Here is a 14,235-nt window from a genome sequence, read left to right as displayed (position 1 = left end):
TCTTCATATATTTTTGTGAAAATGACAATAAGTAATTACATTTAATATTACCATTTCAGACATCATATGAAAATAGTAGTTAATTATTAGATTTAGTGTGATCCTTCTAAGCACTCTCCTCTGTTAGACATTATCCATGATATCTAACTTGCCAAGTAAATGATAAAATTGATTTGAATTAAGAGCCTTAGTTATCACTAAGATCAATAGATAGTGAAAAGATCATTAAATTGCTCACGTTGCCTCTGATCACTACTTTTTCATAATTCAAATAAAGAAAATAATCATCTGAAAAAAAAAGCCATTTTTAGTTTCAAAATTTTCAGATAAACATAAGGATGCTAAAGATACAATAGTTGTGTGAGGGATTATTTTACTACTGATTTTGAATGTTTAAGGGTATTTTTAATTTATAGAATTGCTAATTTTTAAGGAATCTTGAAAAAAGAACATTCGACACTCGAGTAAATTGAAGACTTCCAAGTTAAGAATGCCAATATGAGCCTTAATTAAGAGTCTTAAGAATCAATCCACTTCAAACCATTTTTAGATAAATTAATTTGAGATGGTAGATTATGATACGAACAAAATGGACAAATGAGGGGTGACCATAACACCAAATCTTATCGCAATGTGACTTACATGAGTGTAGGACAAAAGCAAAATCCAATGTATTCGGGAAGATAGTGAGATTTGTTACAAGGATGATCAAATTAGGGTCGAAGTTGTGTCTTTTACTCCAATTTTTGGAATTAATCGATTGCTCAAACTTGGCCTACTCTACATATAATTTCTAATCTTAACTTTTCATACCCTTTGAATATAAGTAAATTTAAGATTTTCTAAGATCTATGGATTTTGGTAAAAAAGACTCGATCTAGATGACTACATAATTGAATTATTTAGTGGATGTTGGAATATCATAATGGTCCAACTGATTTTAATTTCATCATTTTCATCATAGGTGTATGCTTATTGATGATTGACTAAAGTTTTTCTTTTTCTTTTACTGATGCAAGACTCATAAAGTTATAAGTGGTTTTTAATCAATGTTATTATATAATTTAAATTATAAAATTCTTCCTAAAATCTTAATTGAACTTTTATTCCCCAAATTATCTCTCATGGGCAAACAATTTTTTACAATTAGCCAACGTTTAAGAGAATATTCTATCGACATAGGAGATTGTTGTTTTGGAGGTACAAATCTAGGGTAAAAGTCCTTTAGTGATAATTAAAATAAAAATTAAAAAAAAAAAACTTATGATAAATTATTTATTATCCCTCGATATGCTTTCATTCATTCATTCTGAAAATTGACCTTAGAGCTATTAAAGTAGCGAACCTTTGTCTTTTTATATTTATGTCATTATTACCCAAGTTGTTACATAAATTCTAAACCATGATTCCTCCCCATAAAATGCTTATTTCTGATTTTGATTGTAAAATTTTACAGATTCAACGATAACTTGATGATTAGAATGTTATGTTGTCTATTCAAATGAGGTAACTAAATCAAATTATGCATGATGACCAATATACAATAATTTATCTTTGTTTCTTGGATAACGAGAAGCCGAAATGATGAATTTAGTCAGGAATATTTTATTTATATTAATTTTTTAGTTATAAATTGTTACATTATACAAGAAAGAATATTACCACATTTAGGATTTTTTTCATTGGATTATAACATCATTCCATATATCAAAAGTCAAATAAATAAATATCACATTATTAATATATATAAATAATAAATATTTATTATAATTTTTTATTTATCAAAATATAAATTAAAAGTAGTCATAGGTTTTATTTAGAAATATAGTGATACTAACTCAAAAATAACTCAAAAATAAAATTCAACTAGCCCTAGTTAAAGGAATATTTGTTCTCAATTGAAATTTGGTATAGTATTATTGGTTGGTTACTTTAAAATTTTAAAATAAAGTAAAAAAATTCCGTAATACGAGGAGGAACCTTTATAAGGCAACTATAAAATAAATATATATTCAAAAGTTAATCATCATATTGACATATATCAAATGCTCGAAGGCATACTCGGAGGAACCTTTATAAACTCACAATAGTGAATGAAAATAAATCCATATTACACTCCTAACAACATAAATAATAGTATCTCTTACTCGTCAAAGTAAGGACATGTTGTTGAATCTCGGATTTTGATGATGAAATCAATTGATGTGTTTGTGATCTAATATGCATTTAAGTAACGCAGGACTAGCTTCGATCATAAAAGGCAAATTGATTAAAGTAGGAGAAATCAAACGTTAGGCCAAAGAGAACATATTAGAAGATTGGACGTCGGCTGGAGGATCGATCGACGTGTCGGTAGAAGGCTTCGTGTCATGAATTTAGGCATCGGGTTGAAGGATCAGACTTTACGCCAAGGAGATTGGAAGTTGCAAGAATCAACATGTCGATTGGGCAATACATCGAAGGATTGGACGAAGTGTCAGATGAACCAATGACATGTCGGACAACATAGGATTCGCTTGTAATCGACTATGTCTAGATTGAGTTAGTTTAGAGTCTAATTGAGTCAATTTAGAATGTAATTAGGTCAACTCAATTAGGGGATAATTAGGCATAAGTTAGGGCTGAGTTGGGTCGAATGGAATACCCACTCAGCCACTTAGAACCATGCTAGGCAGTGGCACCACCCATGGTGGGTGATAGAACCACTTGAAGCTCAACCTCCGAGGAGGTCCAGTCGATGGTACCGCCCAAAGTTGGCAGTGGTATCATCGGCCATAAAAGCTATCAAGCGATGTTACCACTAGAGCCTAGTCTCCGAGGCTCTGTCAAGTGGTGGTACCGCCAATATCCTAAAAATTGAGAATGAGACACTTTTAGGCTTCAATTTTTAATCTGTTTGGAGCCTATAAATACCTTTATCATCCCTGTTCAGATCACACAAGAATTGAGAACAAAAACAAAGATAAATTCTGTTGTAATCTTATGAGAGTTCTCCTTCTATAGTCTAAGGTTGATTTTTATTTAAGAGAGGAGTAAGTGGGGGTGTAAAGGTTCTCTCCTCAACTTGTCAAAAAGAGAATTGAGTTGTACGGGTAGTTGATCTTCGGTAATGGAAGCCGGTGGTCTCAACGAAAGAGCAATCAGAAGTGGACGTAGATCACGATAACCGAACTACTATAAAAATCTGGTTTGAATTTACTTCTTACTATTTACCTTTATTGCAAACTAAATTCATACTTTCACTAAGCTTCCGTACGCTTTCCAAGTTAATATTTTTTCGATACGATTTTTCATCGAACAAAATTTTTAAAACCAGTGATTTTAACGAAAGCACTAATTCACCCCCCCTCTTAGTACCGACTCAATCATAACACACGTTCTATCCAATAATAGATATAATAACTATCCGATCGTCATGTCTTATAACCTGTTAATCCTCAAAGGGAATCACCCTACCTGTCCTTAGTAGGAAAATAAAATCGTCTTATAACATGTTATGTCTATATAGAAATGAAATAATACATTGAAACATTTAAAGTTATCTTTCAAATATCATTAATGTTAAATAACATCAATTAGCTATCAATCAACTTGTATTATAACTCAATGTTTCAATTGAACTCGATTTAACTAGAACCTAATTTAATCGATCTCTAATCCTCATTTAATCGATTTTGAGAAGAGGTTACTTGGTGTTCTGGGTTTTAGCATCATCCCATTTGATTCAAGATTTCGATACCTTTTCTTGCCGGACAAGACTTTCTTGACCACTGAATTGCTCAGAATTAACCGACGATGAGTGATCTAATTATGAATTTGCATGAGTTTTTTTTTTCCAAATCTAACTACAGATATAATTCCATTAGAGATTCTTATCTATTGGGCAGATAGCTCATTAGTTCAGTCCATAATGAGCTTTAATAACTCATAACTCATACTAGTATTTTTTTTTTCTTTTAACATAAATCCTAACTTTTTTTAATATAGACGTGTGGCAGGTAAGGTTGAAACAAAAGGACAATGAAGATTGTGGACGAGGTTGAGAAAGAAAAAAAAAAGAAAAAGGAGAACCTATAATATTGGCAATTAAGGGTAAAAAAAATAAGAGAAGAAAAAAAGAATGAAGATGAGAATAACTCAGAGGCTCCTTTTATGACTTAAAGGATGCAGTAAGTATTATTTAGTATGTTATATTTCTTTTTTTTCTTACATTTCAAAGCATTATTCGTTTTTGTACACTAATAGTATGTTATTCGTTGTCTCCTCTCTTGAAATCGAACAAATCCCAAAAAGTTATATAGACAAGATGTTGTCTATCTAAGATTGTATAGTGCAGATTGGTTATAGTTGCAGAATGACAAGATGTTGTTGCTCGACAGGGAACGCATGCATGCATGCATATGAATCAACTAAACAATCCTCTTCTCTTTCATGAACTTTTTCTTGCACAACCTGTTTACTTTGCATTATTAAGTCAAAGTGAATTTGTCTATGATATGTTATACCTTCGCATAACAATTTTAATATTGTCTCCCAAGAAATCATTTCTTGCTGTTTCATTCACAATAGCAGAAAATTCTACTAACAAAAAACCCTTTATTTCATGATGATAAGGCATATTTTGTATTCCCGTCACGTCACAACCTCTGTCGCATCACGCCCCCACCAAGTCGGCACGAGAGTACCTCCCTGCACCGGGTTGGGACCTATACCGAGATGCACTCCCTCGTCAAGTATCGTCCCGAAAAACTCGGGGCATTCCAGGCACGTTCCGTGCATTCCGGACGTGCGACCACACAAAGGTACCATCTCGCAACTTGAGGATCGTTCACCGTATCAAATCCACGTACGACCGATCCTCGCATAATAGTATAAAAGCCCTTGACCGACATCTGGCCATGGGATGACAAAAAAAGGGGAAAAGGTAACCACCAACTTATTCTACGAGGGGCCAAAGTTGGAAACCCGCCGACGAGGGCCTTATGTGCTGGAGCTCGATCGCCTCCAGAAGCGCGACCGCCCCGATCGAAGTGGCACCTTCCCGGAAGACGATGGTAGCGTCCCAACTTCCTGACGTAATCGACCTCAACACCTCGTCCCATCGATCGTGAACTCCCGACATTAACCTGTGGATCAAGACCCCATCGGCGACGACGCATCAGGTCACATTTAATCGCAGCATTGACACAAGAAAGATAATTTTTCATTCAACTTCTTTCTCTTATCTACGAGAATGTATACATAATAGGAAATACAAACAAAAAGAAGGTCTCTTCACGTTGTTTCGAACAGTTCCTCTTCTTCACCGCATGGCCGAAGCGTATTAGAGTAAGGGGTCAACGGTGGGTAAGGGCATTCCAGCGATGCCAGCTTCTTGAGTTCTCCATCCTTTATATCATAGATATATGCATCGCTTTCTACGGTGAAAACAAGTGACGTGGTCATCGCCACCTCACTCAGCACGATGCAGCTCACCTTTGGGGTTTCCCTGAAACCTAACTGGCCCAAGCTCACCTCATGCGCCCTCACCCATCCTGGCGGACCGTCGTTTGTCTTCCTCAGCAGCCACAGTCCGATCACCCAAGTACACGTTTCGTAATGCATTAGGCACAGCGACTTCCCCTCCCGCATGCCTATTCCGATCGTGTCCGAGTAGGCGACGGCTGCTTCTTTCGGCAGAGGGATGATCTGCGTACGCTCCTTCCTCACATCAAAGGCGACGACATACTGGTCGATCCTCTCGTTCGAGAACGAATGTGACGATGCCCAGAACACGACGTCGTCGCAGATCACCGGGTGCTCCAAATGTAGTTCCAACCGACCGAAGTCGAGTTCCTTGTCCATCGTCCACACCCTCGCAGACGAGTCATAGACCTGACAGCGGTGCAACTTACTCCTTACTGGGTGCCGTGAAAGGTAGACCAACCTGTAGCTTTTCGTCACCCCATCTCCATCGTTCATGAATCTCACCGCGATGCCACCCCATGTACAATACTTGCTCGGCGGGGAGGGTAGCTGGCACCGAGTACCACGGGCCGGGTTGTAGACGCATAACGCACCATCTTTCCTATGCAACACAAAGACGAGGCCACCAGCTGACCCAACGATTTTGCCTTTGCGGAACAAGAATTCGAGGCGGCTTCTGGGCACACCGGCGTAGGGGTCAACGAGGAAGAAGGGTCCAGAAAAGTCGCGGTCGTGAGGAAAGAAGCCGGAGATGACATTGTTGTGGTACGACTGTGAAAGGAGAAAATGAGAATCTGATAAGAGCTGGCGAAAGGTCTTGCAAATAGAGAGGAGCCTAAAGAAGGTCTTTGCTGGGAGTTAGGAGAGGATCTCTGCCAGCAAGTTATCGGGAAGGGGACGACCGCTACTTCCGAGGTTGATGCTATGGGTGCTATTGAGCGTACCATCCATTCCAACGATCAGAGATTTGAAAGAGTCCAACTTATTGTCCATTATATAGAGACAATAAGTAATATATATATATATATATATATATATATATATATATATATATATATATATATATCATATTTATTGAATTATAATAAAGGGAAAAACATATCATTTTCATATATATTTTTATGAAAATGGCAATAAGTAATTACATTTAATATTATCATTTCAGACATCATATGAAAATGGAAGTTAATTATTAGATTTAGTGTGATCCTTCTAAGCACTCCCCTCTGTTAGACATTATCCATGATATCTAACTTGTCAAGTAAATGATAAAATTGATTTGAATTAAGAGTCTTAGTTATCACTAAGATCAATAGATAGTGAAAATATCATTAAATTGCTCACGTTGCCTCGGATCATTACTTTTTCCTAATTCAAATAAAGAAAATAATCATCTGAAAAAAGAAGAAGCCATTTTTAGTTTCAAAATTTTCAGATAAACATAAGGATGCTAAAGATAGAATAGTTGTGCGAGGGATTATTTGACTACTCATTTTGATTGTTTTAGGGTATTTTTAATTTATGGAATTGCTAATTTTTAAGGAATCTTGAAAAAAAGAACCTTTGACACTCGAGCAAATTAAAGACTTCCAAGTTAAGAATGCTAATATGAGCCTTAGTTAAGAGTCTTAACGATCAATCCACTTCAAACCATTTTTAGATAAATTAATTTGAGATGGTAGATTATGATTAGGATAAAATGGACAAATGCAGGGTGATCATAACACCAAATCTTATCCTACTGTGAATTACATGAGTGTAGGACGAAAGCAAAATCCAACGTATTTGGGAAGATAGTGAGATTTGTCACAAAGATGTTCAAATTAGGGTAGAAGTGGTGTCTTTTACTCCAATTTTTGGAATGAATCGATTGCTCAAACTTGGCCTACTCTACATATAATTTCTAATCTTAACTTTTCATACCTTTTGAATATAAGTAAATTTAAGATTTTCTAAGATCTATAAATTTTGGTAAAAAGACTCAATCTAGATGACTATACAATTGAATTATTTAGTGGATATTGGAATATCATAATGGTCCAACTGATTTTAATTTCATCATTTTCATCATAGGTGTATGTTTATTGATGATCGACTAAAGTTTTTTTTTAACCAATATTATTATATAATTTAAATTATAAAATTCTTCTTAAAATCTTAATTGAACTTTTATTCCCCAAATTATCTCTCATGGGCAAAATTTTTTTACAATTAGCCAATATTTAAGATAATATTCTATCGACATAGGAGATTATTGTTTCGAGGTGGTAAAGGTTCTTTAGTGATAATTAAAAAAACATATTAATTATCCCTCAATGTCCCAAACTTATTTATTATCCCTCCATATGCTTGCATCATTCATTCTAATTTAGTCGGGGCATATGAACTTTTTCTTGCACAACCTGTTTACTATGCGTTATTAAGTGAATTTGCCTATGATATGTTATACCTTCTCATAACAATTTTAATATTGTCTCCCAAGAAATCATTTCTTGCTGTTTCATTCACAATGGCACAAAATTCTACTAACAAAAAACCCTCTATTTCATGATATTTAATCGCAGCATTGGACACAAGGAAGACAACATTTTTCATTCAACTTCTCTTATCTTATCTACGAGAATGTATACATAATAGGAAATACAAACAAACAAAAAAAGTCTCTTCAGGTTGTTTCGAACAGTTCCTCTTCTTCACCGCATGGCCGAAGCGTATTAGAGTAAGGGATCAACGATGGTAAATGGCATTCCTGCAATGCCAGCTTCTTGAGTTCTCCATCCCTTATACTGTAGGTGTATGCATCTTCATGTGTGGCGAAAACAAGTAGCGTAGTCGTCGCCACCTCACACAGCATGGTGGACAGCACGTTGAGTGGTTTCTTGAACCCCATCCGGTCCGAGCTTATCTCATGCGCCGTCACCCAGCGTATCCCACCGTTGTTACTCTTCTCCAGCAGCTCTAGAGCGAACACCCGAGAAGACAGACGGTAATGAATCAGGCAAACCGACTTTCCCTCCCACTTGCCGATCCCAATGGTGTCGGAGGGATCGATGTTCATTCTTTCCGGCGGTCGGATGATCTGCGTGCACTCAGTCCTCAGGTCGAAGGCGACGACGTACGCATTAATCATCCTGCACGTTTCCCGCGCCGACACCCAGAATATGGTCTCGTCGTGGACCACCGGGTGATCCAAATCTATTGCGCCCCCTCCAAAGTCGAGACGCTTGTCCATCGTCCACTTCTTGGCCACCGAGTCGTAGACCTGGCAGCGGCGCAACGAGTACCACACCCAGGTTGATGAGAGGTACACCAGCTTGTAGTCTTTCGTCATGTCCCCATCGTTCATGAAGTTCACCGCGATGCCACCCCCCGGACACAAGTCCGAAGGTGCGCGTAGATGACACCGAGTCCTACGAGCCGGGTTGTAGACATATAAGCTACGGGTGGCCGCCCGGCGGTTGTCGTGCATGACGAAGACAAGGCCGTCAGCTGACCCAAGGATGAAGCCGTTGTTCTTGCTCAAGAATTTGCCAAAGGTTCTTGGCACGCCGGCGTAGGGGTCAACGAGGAGAAAGGAATTGAAGGCATTGCGGATCTTGACGAAGAATCCGGAGACGGCTTTGCAGAGATCTGATTGTGAATGGAGGAAATCAGACTTTTCCGAGAGCTCGTGGAAGGACTTACAGACAGGTTGGAGTCTGAAGAATGTCTTCGCGGGGAGGTAGGACAGGATCTCTTCGTGCAAGTCGTCGGGAAGCCGACAGCTTCCGGTTACGGGCTTCTCCTCACCCACGATGCCGATCTCGAGCGGAGGGTTCATCGCTGCAGCAAGAAATCTAGATTCGAAAACTGTATAAGAAATCTCACTGTGTATATATATACACACTTTAAACGTAGATATATATATATGTATCAAGATATACACATATCAATATATATATATATATATATATTTATATTTATATGTATATATCTATCTATCTATCTGTCTCTCTATCCCTCTCTGTCTACATATATATATATATATATATATATATATATATAGAGAGAGAGAGAGAGAGAGAGAGAGAGAGATATAGATAGATATATACATATATATACATAGATAGATATATATATATATATATATATATATATATATATATATATATATGTGTGTATATATATGTATATATCTATCTATCTATTTCTCTATCCCTCTCTCTCTCTCTCTCTCTCTCTCTCTCTCTCTCTATATATATATATATATATATATATATATATATATATATATATATCTATGTATATCTATCTATCTATCTATCTATCTTAACATTGGTCTTTTTTTTGACATGAGTTGAGTGCAACGCGAAGACACACACGTTGAAAGATGCATGCCTCGTTAGCAGCTCGTGTAGACGTTCTTCTCTTTATTTTGGTACTTCAACATCACCAAGAAATCATATTTTGGTCATATTGTCTATCTCTGCAAGCTATATGTGCTCATTATTGTTTCTGAGTTTCGTAAGCGATTTGTTTTTTTGTGATACATACATACATACATACTTTTTACCATTTATAAATAGGGATGTTTTTTGTTGGGGCCATACTCGACTGAAAATCCAATTGGGGTCTGAATCTGATAAGCTTTTGGATCCAAAATGAGGAGGACCCGTACCTAAGAAGATTCAGATCGGACATTCTAATTTATGTATCATCGGGTGGGTGAGATATAGGATCCATACTTGATCTTGTAATGTTAATGGATCCAAAATTTTAGGTTGGACTTCATATCTTGTATGGAGCCACGAGGGTTATGGGCATTCCTATCCCCATAAGACATGCAAACCACAGCAGATTTCCTTTTCTGCTTCATTCTTACGTGTGTTCGAAACAAGCATTCCTCCGTTGGAAGGCTAAACATTTATTTTCTCCCATTGGCATCCTCGCAGCCGGCGGTGTAATGGGATGTGTGAAGAGCGGCAGCCAGAAGTCATTAGTTGCCGGAGGGGTATCGGCTGCGTTATTGTGTCACGTGTACACCCAGCTTCCAGAACGACCTCTATACGCATCATCCCTGGGGTTAGGGGTTCTACCATGGCTATTCTGCTCAACACCGGCTATATCTATCTTTTTTCCCCCTTCTCCTTATGCTTACTTAACCTGCCTGTTTTACTTATCAGGTACGTCCGTGACTCTTCTAGCTGTAATGGGGTCTCGCAACAAGTAGTCTGGAAAGGTATTCCCTGCAGGTGTCGTTTCTCTTGTGTCCTTGATAATGGCCGGTGGCTATCTTCATGGAATTCTGCGTAGCAGTAAAACATTGTATGTTTTGAATAGTCTTCTTCGTGTTCTTCGTGGACTTGCAGTAACCTTTTCTTTTATGCAGCTTGACTGTGTTCTTGTCTACCCAGTCACAGTTTCTACTGTGCAAGAACTTGCATAATTTGGATGCAGTTTTGCTAGGAAATAGAACATTACATCAACAGGCTCTTCTAATGATGAAATAGAACATTTCATCATTAGGTTCTCTAAGGTTGTCAATTGTAGATGCTTGATGGTTTGCTTCACGAGGACATAAATGGCCAATGGCCAATTAGATCTTTCAAATAGGCTCTTCTAATGCCATATCCAATGCTCTCTTGATGGCTTTGTCGAAAGGTCTAATTACATATTAATCTTTGTAATTATTTATTTTTAATATTTTAATTTTTATATTTTAAAAAAATTACATTAAGATATCTATACTTTGGAATATTTACGAAAGTAAAACATTTGATCACATTACTCTAATAATCTCTATGTTGATCTATAATACCTTTTAAAAAAATAGTATAATTTCATTATACTACAAGCAAGCAAGCAGGAATTGGACACTAAGAAAGAGAAACCGAAGAAAAATTTTCATGCTATTTTTTGTCTCTCTACGGTAATGCATATATATATGACAGGGAAAAAGGAAAAAGTCAGCTCCTCTTCCTGACCGCATGGCCGAAGCCGAAGCGTATTAGAGTAAGGAATCAACGGTGGGTAATGTCACTTTGTATAGTGAAAACAAGTAACGTCACTCAGCATGATGGAGCTCAGCAAGTAGTGAAAACACCACCCAAGTACACATTTCGTAATGGATTAGGCACAGCGACTTCCCAGCTTCATCGGACCAACGAAGTCCATGCTATGGGTGTTGTTGAGCGTACCGCCCATTCCGACGATCAGAGATTTGAAAGAATACGACTGTCCAAGAGGGAAGGGGGTAATTACCGTACCCCGAGCCGCAGCAGGAACACGTTACCCTACTTCTTCGCCATGCCCACGAGGTTCCGGTGGTTGAGGTCGTTGCCGACCTGTAGCCAGTTTCCGAAGATAGGGAAGGAGACGGGGCCGGGAGGGGCGCCATTGGAGCCGGAGCGGGAGAATACGAAGAAGAGGAGGAGAGGAAGAGAGAGAAGGGAGGGAGATTGATCAGTGAACAGATGCTTGGCAGCGTACGTGCAGGCAACTGCCGCAAGGGTGAGCATGGCCGGCCAACTTTGTGGTGGAGGCAGCCATGGCGATGGTCGTTGGCTTCCTTCTTGTTGCCAGTGCTGGTTGGATGCAAAGGAGGGAGAGTGGACGGTGATTTATATGCCAAGTAAGCGGTGGTGGTTCGCTCGCCCGCCCGCCGCACCTCCCTTTCAGCTTTCTTGTTGAAGTTTCCGCGTCCCACCACCGTGCCTGCATGGATGTATATACACACGTTCTTGTCATTCTCTGCATCATATATCGACACAGCTTTCTTCTTTTAAGGACCGATTGCCATATTCATCAACTCTTTCCATGAAACTATATATATTTCATATTTATTGTATTACAATAAATTAAAAATATATATATCGTTCTTTATATATTTTTATGAAAATGACACATAGTAATTACATTTAAAATTATCATTTCAGACATCATATGAAAACAATAGTTAATTATTAGATTTAGTGTGATCCATCAAATCACTCTCCTCCGTAAGACATTATCCATGACATCTAACTTGCCGAGAAAAGAAAGGGAAAAGGAAGCAGAGGTTACTTGGTGTTCGGGGTTTTAGCATCATCCCATTTGATTCAAGATTTCGGTACCTTTTCTTGCCGGACGAGACATCCTGAGATCTGACCACTGAATTGCTCAGAATTAACCTCTTTTATTGGCAATTAAGGGCAAAAAAATAAGAGAAGAAAAAAAAAAAAGATGAAGATGAGAATAATGCAGAGACTTCTTTTATGACTCAAAGCATGCAGTAAGTATTATTTAGTATGTCATATTTCTTTTTTTTTTCTTACATTTCAAAGCATATAAATTCGTTTTTGTACACTAATAGTATGTTATTCGTTTTCTCCTCTCTTGAAATCGAACAAATCCCAAAAAGTTATATAGACAAGATGTTGTCTATCTAAGATTGTATAGAGTTCAGATCGGTTATAGTTGCAGAATGACAAGATGTTGTTGCTCGACAGGGAACGCATGCATGCATTCATGCATATGAATCAACTAAACAATCCTCTTCTCTTTCAGGACATGTGAACTTTTTCTTGCACAACCTGTTTACTTTGCATTACTAAGTCAAAGTGAATTTGTCTATGACATGTTATACCTTCTCATAACAATTTTAATATTGTCTCCCAAGAAATCATTTCTTGCTGTTTCATTCACAATGACAGAAAATTCTACTAACAAAAAACCCTCTATTTCATGATATTTAATCGCAGCATTGGACACATGAAAGACAAAAATTTTCATTCAACTTCTCTTCTCTTATCTACGAACAGTTCCTCTTCTTCACCGCATGGCCGAAGCGTATTAGAGTAAGGGATCAATGGGGAACTGCATCCCAGCCATCCCAGCTTCTTGAGTTCTCCATCATTTATATCATAGCTATATGCCTCGCTATCTACGGTGAAAACAAGTGACGTGGTCATCGCCACCTCTCTCAGCACGACGCAGCTCACGTTGCGGGGTTTCCTGAACCCTAACTGGCCCAAGCTCACCTCATGCGCCCTCACCCATCCTGGCGGACCGTCGTTTGTCTTCCTCAGCAGCCACAGTCCGATCACCCAAGTACACGTTTCGTAATGCATTAGGCACAGCGACTTCCCCTCCCACATGCCTATTCCGATCGTGTCCGAGCGGGCGACGGCTGCTTCTTTCGGCAGAGGGATGATCTGCGTGCGCTCCTTTCTCACATCAAAGGCGACGACACACTGGTCGATCTCGTTCGAGAACGAATTTGACGATGCCCAGAACACGACGTCGTCGCAGATCACCGGGTGCTCCAAATGTAGTTCCAACCAACCGAAGTCGAGTTCCTTGTCCATCGTCCACACCCTCGCAGACGAGTCATAGACCTGACAGCGGTGCAACTTGCTCCTTACTGAGTGCCGTGAAAGGTAGACCAACCTGTAGCCTTTCGTCACCCCATCTCCATCGTTCAAGAATCTCACCGCGATGCCACCCCATTTACAATACTTGCCCGGCGGGGAGGGTAGCTGGCACCGAGTACCACGGACCGGGTTGTAGACGAATAAGGCACCATCTGTCTTATGCAACACAAAGACGAGGCCACCAGCTGACCCAACGATTTTGCATTTGCGGAACAAGAATTCGAGGCTGCTTCTGGGCACACCGGCGTAGGGGTCAACGAGGCAGAAGGCTCCAGAAAAGGCGCTGTCGTGGGGAAAGAAGCCGGAGATGACATTGTTGTGGTACGACTGTGAAAGGAGAAAATGAGAATCTGATGAGAGCTGGCGAAAGGTCTTGCAA

Source organism: Musa acuminata, unplaced genomic scaffold (assembly GCF_036884655.1).
Source record: "Musa acuminata AAA Group cultivar baxijiao unplaced genomic scaffold, Cavendish_Baxijiao_AAA HiC_scaffold_302, whole genome shotgun sequence".
Classification (NCBI taxonomy): Eukaryota; Viridiplantae; Streptophyta; class Magnoliopsida; order Zingiberales; family Musaceae; genus Musa; species Musa acuminata.
This window is presented reverse-complemented; position numbering follows the sequence as displayed.